Genomic DNA, 8637 nt, shown 5'->3' with positions numbered 1-8637 from the left:
ACATGTTTGATCACTCAGAGCCAGCAGAGGATTCCTCCCCCTCAGGGGTGGGGGGGGGGGGTGGCAGGCAGCAGGGTCAGCCTGGGTGAATATTTTGGGATAACCCTACCCTTAAATTCTTCAGGGTTAAGAAGTTTCTTAAGAGAATCCCAATGTCAACATGTGAGGATGTCTGGCCACAATGTATTTATTCTTACATACCGCTTACTATGTGGCAGAGCCAGTTCTAATGGCTTTATAAACAGGAACTCAGTTTACCCTCATGACAACACTTTGAGGTAGATACTAGGAAGCCAAAGCACAAAGTGATTACAGAAACTTGCCTGTGGCCACATAGCTAGTAAGGGGTTGAGCCAGTATTCACAGCCAGCAGTCTATCTCCAGGGTTTGTGCTGTGAACCACAGTGCTATGCCTTGCAAAGAACAAGCATAAAGGAATGTGCCTCCTGGAAGCAGATTGGGAATCCCAACCCTGGGAGCTGAGCACTGAGTCAGAGCAATGGTGGAAGGAGAGGAGGAGAAAGGACACGGTAGAAGTATAATGAACTGGACAGAATGACGAATGGTTGGATATGGGGGAAGGGGGTCGTGCTAAAGGTGATAAGAAAGGAAGAGTCAAAAAGAACGTGGAATTTTTTACTTGTAGGCTCCCTCTGGAGAGGAGGAAGTCTGTTTGAGGAAGATGAGTTCAAATGTCGATATGAAAAGTATGAGCTCCTTGAAGTTAAACAAACCTGAGTTTGAATTTAGCTGTGTGACTTTGGGCAAGTTACACGATCTTTAAGTCTGTCTTCCTTCATTTGAAATGGGAACAATCCTAGTAAGCGAGATAATGCAAAGCAGGGGGTAGCATAGTAGCTGGCAAGGAGAAAGCCTTCCATTTGATGCCCCCAGCCCACTGGAGGTGTGGAACCCAGAGCACGGGGATGAGTTCATGGATACGAATGTGGATATGGAGGAATGGAAGAGCTTAAATAAGCAAGGATAAGCAGTGTGACTGCCACTGTTCTGGGCTCTTTGAATGCCTTATTACATGTTATTCTCACAACAGCTGAGTGAGGCCATTTACAGATGAGGAAACTGTGGCTTATGAAGGCTGAGTAGGAGAGACAGATCATCAAGCCAGAGACACCAGACAGGGGGAAGAAGGATGAGGAATGAACACAGGAAAGGAAACCAAGAGGAGCCGTGGGAGCATCTGCCCTGCCCCAGGGTCCTGTAGTCATGGCTGCCATCTGCAAACTGTAGGTATAAGCTGGCAAGCAGGGTTGTTCTTCAGATGTCCAAAAGTCAAAAGAGGATAAGACCCTAGGCAGCAGTGGTCTTGTCCACATGGCCTACCAATGAAATAATAGGAAAATAATAATAACAATAATAATAATAATAATATCTGTATATCTGTATATTGGTCCCTCTCCCTGGTTTCTGGTGCAAAACTCCTAAAACATTGTAATTTTCTAAATCATCAGAGCACCAGGAGCATTTTTTTCTTCTAATATTCGGTCTTTGACCTTGGTTCCTGACACAGAGTTCCTAAATCCCTTCAAATTTCCCTGGTGATAAACAAGTGTCTTTTGTTCTGAGGTGACTCTTTGTGGGCTCCTGGCTAGCTTCAGAGTGGAGGCACGTCACCAGAAAGACTAAGCCATGATTAGAAGCTTGGAACTTTCAGGGGCATCTGGGTGGCTCAGTTGGTTAAATGTCTGATTTCGGCTCAGGTCATGCTCTCACCGTTCATGAGTTAGAGCCCCGTGTTGGGCCCTGTGCTGACAGCTCAGAGCCTGGAGAATGCTTCAGATTCTCTCTCTCTCTCTCTCTCTCTCGGCCCCTCCCCTGCTCGTACTCTGTCTGTCACAAAAATAAATAAACATTAAAAAAATTTTTTTTAAAGAAGCTTGGAATTTGCAGCCTCTCCCCCTATCCTCCCAGGAAGGGGGATTGAGTTAATGATTGATTATGACTATGTAATGAAGCCTCCATGAAGATCCCAAAAGTAAGGCGTTTGGAGAACTTCAGGTTTGATGAACACACTTATGTGCCAGGAGGGTGGTGTACCCTGATTCCACAGGGAAGGACAGAAGACCCTTCCAGACTTTACCCTATGTATCTCTTCATCTGACTGTTCATCTGTATCCTTTATCATATCCTTTATATATAATAAATCTGTAAGTATAAGTGAATGTTTCCATGAGTTCTGTGAGCTGTTCCAGCAAATAATCTAATCCAAGGAGGAGGTCATAAGAGTCTCAGATTTGTAGCCAAGGCGGACAGAAATTGTGGATAAGCTGGTAACCCACTTCTTACAACTGGTCCAAAGTGTGTGTGTGTGTGTGTGTGTGTGTGTGTGTGTGTGTGTGTGTTGGGGGAGGGGGGAGGTTAGTCTTGTGGAACTGAGCCCTGAACCTGTTGGGTCTGCTCTAGCTCCAAGCAGTTAGTACCAGAATTGCTTGGTGTGGAAAATCCACACATCTGGTGTCAGAAGTGCTATGAGTGTGGTACGTAGTGATAGTAAAGGAGAAACAGGGAGTTTTTCCAAGTCACTACCCCACATGAGGGCTCTCCAATCAACTCCACACGGGGACTTGTTCCAGGTCTGGTACCCAAGAAAAGCCCAGTGCTGCACCCCAGAAGCCAGGTGGGGGGGGGGGGTTCTGCTTTCTCTTCTTCCTGCCAGTCCTATCACCAAGGCTGGGTTTATTTGCTGAGAGTCCTCTCTCTACCTCTAGAGACTTGACCGAACACAGCCTGTTCTGCAACTGAAGTCCCATAGTTGCCTATCCTCTCAGAGATGTACTCCCATTCTGCTCCCTTAAATACTGACATGGGTCCAGAATTGAACTGGAATTTTCCATTGCCTTTTCTTTTCCAGAGTGTTCTAACCCACTGGCCATTGGCCTTTTCCTGGGAAGGAGCCACCCCTTCTGCCCCAGGGCTTTCCTTACTCTTTAAGCCCAGTAGTCTCTATGTTCATATTCTCTGCCTGTCTTGCAAGTGTGAACTCCCTTCTATAAAATATTTCTGGCAGAGCAGTTAGTGGGGATCCCAGCCATAGACAGCAGAGCTTCAAAGACAGAGCTGTTAGGGGTGCCTGGGTGGCTCAGTCAGTTAAGCATCCAACTTTGGCTCAGGTCATGATCTCATGGTTCGTGAGTTCAAGCCCCATGTCAGGCTCTGTGCCAACAGCTTGGAGCCTGGAACCTGCTTTGGATTCTGTGTCTCCCTCTCTCTCTGCCCCTCTTCCACTCAAGCTCTCTTTCTCTCATAAAATGAATAAACATTAAAAAAAAATTTTTTTTTAAAGAGAGCAGTTAGTAGTGATAAAGGCTATGAGAAGACTGAGGAACAGAAAAAGCCATTTGACTTAGCTTGTAAAGGTTAATGGTGTCATTCAAACATGCTGAACGACGGAGGCAGGATCCACATTGCAGGGGTGGAAAACAGAGGAGTTGTAAACATATCAGTGACAGGAAGGGAAAAACAAGATGATGTAGAAAGAGGGCATATGACCACATGATCAACAGAAAGCTTTTCTCAAGTTAGAAAACAACCTGGGGTTATTCCTGAGCCTAGGATAAAGAAATAGAATATGAAACCAAAGTCTAAAAGTAATAAAATTTCCCTCTTGTTGATGAAATATTTATATCTATTTGTCATCAAAAATTAACTTCACCTTCCAAAAGCTTTCATGAGTGAGCAAAGTATATATAAATATAAGTATTTTTTTTTCACTTGGATTTTGAACAAGGTGCACATAAAAGCTAATATATGCAAATCCTTTTAAAATTATAAGCCTTGTAATACTCTCTGACTCCTTCTGATTAAATTCGACTGGCATAAAAACAAGTAATTGAAGTATTAAGAATCAATTAACAGCGATCTGGCTGATTGTCATTACACCTTTAATGAGCAATACTGGTTTCAGTATCACAGTGCAATGGTGAGTGGCTACGAATGAATTGATTGCCCAGCCACCAGCTGACATTTCGAGAACCTTGATACATCGTCACTTTTTCCTGATACTAATTAAGATTTATATCTTCCCCTGTATTAATATTGCAAAGGCTTTTGTGATGGAGGCAGGGTTTTTCCACTGCCTTTGTGTCCGTGGGTCTCATCAGTTACAGCGCACATGCTGGGATCACTGACTGGTAAACTCCATGCCAGGGACTCAGTTCCAACTGGATCTTCTGCTGATTCATTCAACAAAGATTTACAAAACAATGACCATGTGCAAATCACTGAGCTAAAGGCTAGAGCAAGCGAGGAAAGACGAGCACCAAGAAGGATAAGACACTAGCCTGAATTTAGGGTGCTTGTCATTTCCAGGGGAGACACACACAGTAACACAGTAGGATGCAAATTATAATAGGATGGAAATAATGCAGATGGGGGTACAGATGAGGGAGCAATTCTTCCAATTTCCAACAAGTGGCGTTGCTTTTTCTTCTTTCTTTTTTTTTTTTTTTAATGCTACTGTCACCAAGATTCAAGGGTTCACCTGAATCCATACAACTGGGAAGGGGACTTTCCATGGATAATTCCATGACCCATCTGAATATTCATGGAAAAGGCTGCTCATCCCATCTACAGCTGTAATTCCTCCTCTGCAGGGAGCAGGGACTGGCATTGGCTTGGCTTTCCATACACTGATCAGAGTGGTACCTGCACCTCGAAGGGTATAAATTCTCCTTTCCTCCCACAGCACCTCAATGCCCACTGTTGCTTATTTAGTTACATAGGTACACCTACAATTGAATAAACGTGCCTTAAGAAGCACTTTGGAAGCATTTTTAAATGCCCGTCTTTAGGCCCCAATGTCAGAGATTTTTTTTTTGAACTGATAGTCTAGGTTATTTGATGCTAGAAGTCTCCAGGCCACATTTTAAGAAAAATGGCCTAACCCAGCTCTCTAGCTTTACAGCTGAGGGAACTGGGAACATACAGGTAATTGCCCTAGGACCCACGTAGTGCGTAACAACAGCAAACACTGCTCTAGCACTCACCATGAACAGGTACGGTTCCAGATGTTCCCTACCCACGCAGAAGCAATTTCTTCTATTCCCACAACAGCTCTACGAGGTACATATGGGCATCATCTCTTGTGTATATAGGTAAGGAAACTGAGGTACAGAGAGGTGAACTAAATTGCCCAAGGTCACACAGTGAGAAAATAGCAAACCTGCCTTTGAACCCAGACTCCCTGACTCCAGAGCACACACAGAGGCAGATGTGGGTCGGATCCCAGGCCGTCTGATTCCCAGACCAGGGTGCACTCCACCACACCACACTGCCTCAGAGGCTGTGATTCTCAAGTGAGGAGTTGGGGGTTCTGTTGGCCACTGAGAGCTCCAGTGGGTTTTCCTCTGAGAAGAGCTGCCTTCTTTTCAGAGACTTTCCCACACCACTTGTTTCTCCACAACATTCCATGCTTCTCTTTGCTTGGGGCTCTTTAAGAAGGAACCAGTGACTTCAGAGCTACGAGTAAGCTTCCCTTTGACACATTCTTTGAGCAATTCAACTGAAGCATCTCATGAGCAATTCCAGTAGGGCCCGGAAAGAAAAAGATGTCACACACCCATTGTCGAGTGTGTGCTGAATATTAGAACCCCCCAAGTTATATTTCCAACTCGGCCTCATCATTGAACTTTTCTTTTTCCTTTTTTTCTGCCTGAACTAGGAGACCGAACTTCTCGAGGAAAAGTTTGGAAAAGTCAGAAGTTCCAGGTCATTAAGAAGAAAGTATAGGGAATCTGTCTGACAGAAATAAACTCAAGAGAAAGCAGAAGAGCCTGACTACAGACTCGAGTGCACCCATCTGCACATGAGAATAACCTTCATGAGACATTTCTCTTTATGACTCTGCTGTTTGGAATCTCTGGCAGGCTGTAACATTAATTAAGCAAAGCATTTTATTTGAGTCCCTTCATTACAAAAAAAAAAAAAAAAAAAGCTACCTGGTCTCCTTAGTGAGCCCTTTCTTGCTACTTTGTTCCTTGGTGCTGCGAGCTAAAGGTTTGTGTTTCAGTTCGTTCTACAGCCCTGACTCAACTGCAAACTACTTACTGACTTTCAGAAATCTAATTTCCAGGTCCCCGCTGTTTTCCTGGGTGAGGATGAGTGTCGGCTCTAGTTTCCAGGAGGTACCCAGGCTCAGCTGAGCTGCCAGCTTCCTGCCACACGGCCTTGCTCTCAGAGCCTCTGTCCTTGTTCAGCAAACTGCTTCCCCGCCAACCTAATGTTGCCTTCACCATGCGGTTCCTGCACAATGTCATCGCAGAAAGACATCAGTGTGCAGTCCTGATGCCAGTGTCATGTGAGACAAGGAGCAGAGCTCACTTTTGCTGCACCTGTGCTCTCCCCCAGCTGCTGGTCTCTGAATGGTTCGGAACTAACAAGCACAATTCAGGAAGTGGTGTTTCCTGGGACTTTACTGCTGGACCACACCTGGACAGGGAAAGCAACTGTCATGTAATGTTGTCTGGGATCTAAGCGGCCATCATTGGTTTTGCCACATTCAAGGCTTTTGTAGATGCCCTGTATCAGGTGGAGATGTTCCCCACCATTCCTTGTTTGCTGCAAATTTTTAATCATAAATCAACTTGAATTTTGTTTTCAAATGCTTTTTCCTGGAACAGTTGATATGATCATGTGCTTTTTCTTCTTTTGACTATTAAGAAAGTGGATTACATTGATTTGTGTTCAAACATGGAACCAGCCTTGCATTTCCAGGACAATTTCCACTTGGTTGTGGTGTAGTATTCTTTCTTTATGTAAATGGCTGGATTTGATATGCTAATATTTTCTTGGGGATTTTTGTGTCCATGAGGATATTGGTCTGGAGTATTTTCTTGTACTGCCTTAATCTAGTTTTGATATCAGTGTAGTCCTGGCCTCATAAAAAGAGTTGAGAAGTGTTTCTTTCTCTTGTATTTTCTGAAAGAGATTATGTAATATTTATTTTTTCTTTGAAATATTTGGTGGACTTATCTAGTGAAACCATCTGGTATTTGGAAGGTTTTTGACTATGGATTCAATTACTTTTGATAGCTATGTGACTATTCAGATTATCTTTTTTATCTATGGGCTAGTTTTGGTAGTTTCTGGGTTTTTTTTGGTTTTTTTTGTTTTTTTTTTGAAAAACTGGTCCATTTCACCTCAGTTGACAAATTTATTTGCATAAGAAACTGAGGCCTCAGTCCTGCAGCCTCGAAGGAATGAGTTTTGCCAAATAACCTGATGAAGCACAGGTGCAGCCTGGTGAGAGCCTGAAGGAGAGAATGCAGCTAAGTCATGCCCAGATCTCTGACCTACAGCAACTGTGAGACAATAAACATATGTTGTTTTTAGTCACTAAATTTGTATTGTTATACACCATAGAAAGCTATTATAATCTTTTATCGTCCTCTACCTGTATGACTGTATTTGAAGTGAGTTTCTCAGAGACAGAATATAATCAGTGTGTTCGTACATAGTTATCGATAAGTTTGGGTTTAGGTCTATTTCATTGTTTTCTGTTTGTTCTATTTTTTTTTTTCTCTGTTGTCGTTCTTGTGTGTGTGTGTGTTTATCGTGACAATCTCTGCCTTTAATTAGCATAGCTGGAGTTAGTTCCCTTTTCTCTGCCGTCTTTTGGAATTATTTGAACATTTTTTAGTATTCCATTTAAATTTATTTATGCATTTTCTCACCATAAATGTATAGGTTTTTCAGTGGTTGCTGAAGTGATTACAACTTAACCAGCATTCCACTTGAAGAAACACAGTGGACTATGAAGCATCATAGAGTATGAGTCAGTGTTACGAAATGGAAAAAGATGTGGTGGAATGGGATGGAATGAATGGCATGGAACGTAATGAAAGAGAGCCTGTGGTCCACCCTTTCAACTCAATCCAGAATACCAGCATCAAAATGCTCAAAAACAAATTCTCTTTTACACTACCAGACCATCAAATAGAATTCTTTCCTAAACCATTTATCTCAAGTATGAGATGGGTGTTACATTCTTTGGCAAGATTTGATAGAATCTGGAAGTTAAATTTTTTAGTGTTCACTCTGTAGAACTACCTACCCTGCCTAGAGGCAGCTCTTGTGGGACCTGTGGCACTGTTTTTAAAAAGCGATCACAATTCACAGCTGGGAGCCCCAGCCAAAGCATCATTCATCATTGGTCAGTCCTCACTGTGTCTAGCAGACCATACACATTCACCACTGGAAGCCAACTCTGTGAGAAAAAGTCAGGTTAAGACAGTAGTTCAGACCCTCAGTTTGGTGAGTACATTGGGGGAGGCCCAAAAGCAGACACCAACCCATTTCCCATCATTTTAAGTTGCACCAGTAGACCTCTCTGTTCATGCTTTCCCCTTCCCCTGAGTGAGGTAGGGGAGTGACCATGATTTCCAACCTTCTCTCTCCTCCTTGCATGAATTGTGTTCAGCACCGTGCCAAGGATCTCTCAGTCCCTGGGCCCTTAGCACTCTCCTCAATGGTAGAGATGCCAAGATCTCTTGAAAGTCCAACATAGAACAGCCCCACACAGTCACCAAAATAACAGAAGGTAGAGAAAGGTGACTGAGCAGAGAAGTGCCATATGTGCAACCAGAGAGAACTACTCAGAGGCCTCACCCTCAGCCAGACACG

Source organism: Prionailurus bengalensis, chromosome C1 (assembly GCF_016509475.1).
Source record: "Prionailurus bengalensis isolate Pbe53 chromosome C1, Fcat_Pben_1.1_paternal_pri, whole genome shotgun sequence".
Lineage (NCBI taxonomy): Eukaryota > Metazoa > Chordata > Mammalia > Carnivora > Felidae > Prionailurus > Prionailurus bengalensis.
The sequence above is the reverse complement of the archived record's forward strand: the minus strand, read 5'-3'. Positions refer to the sequence as shown.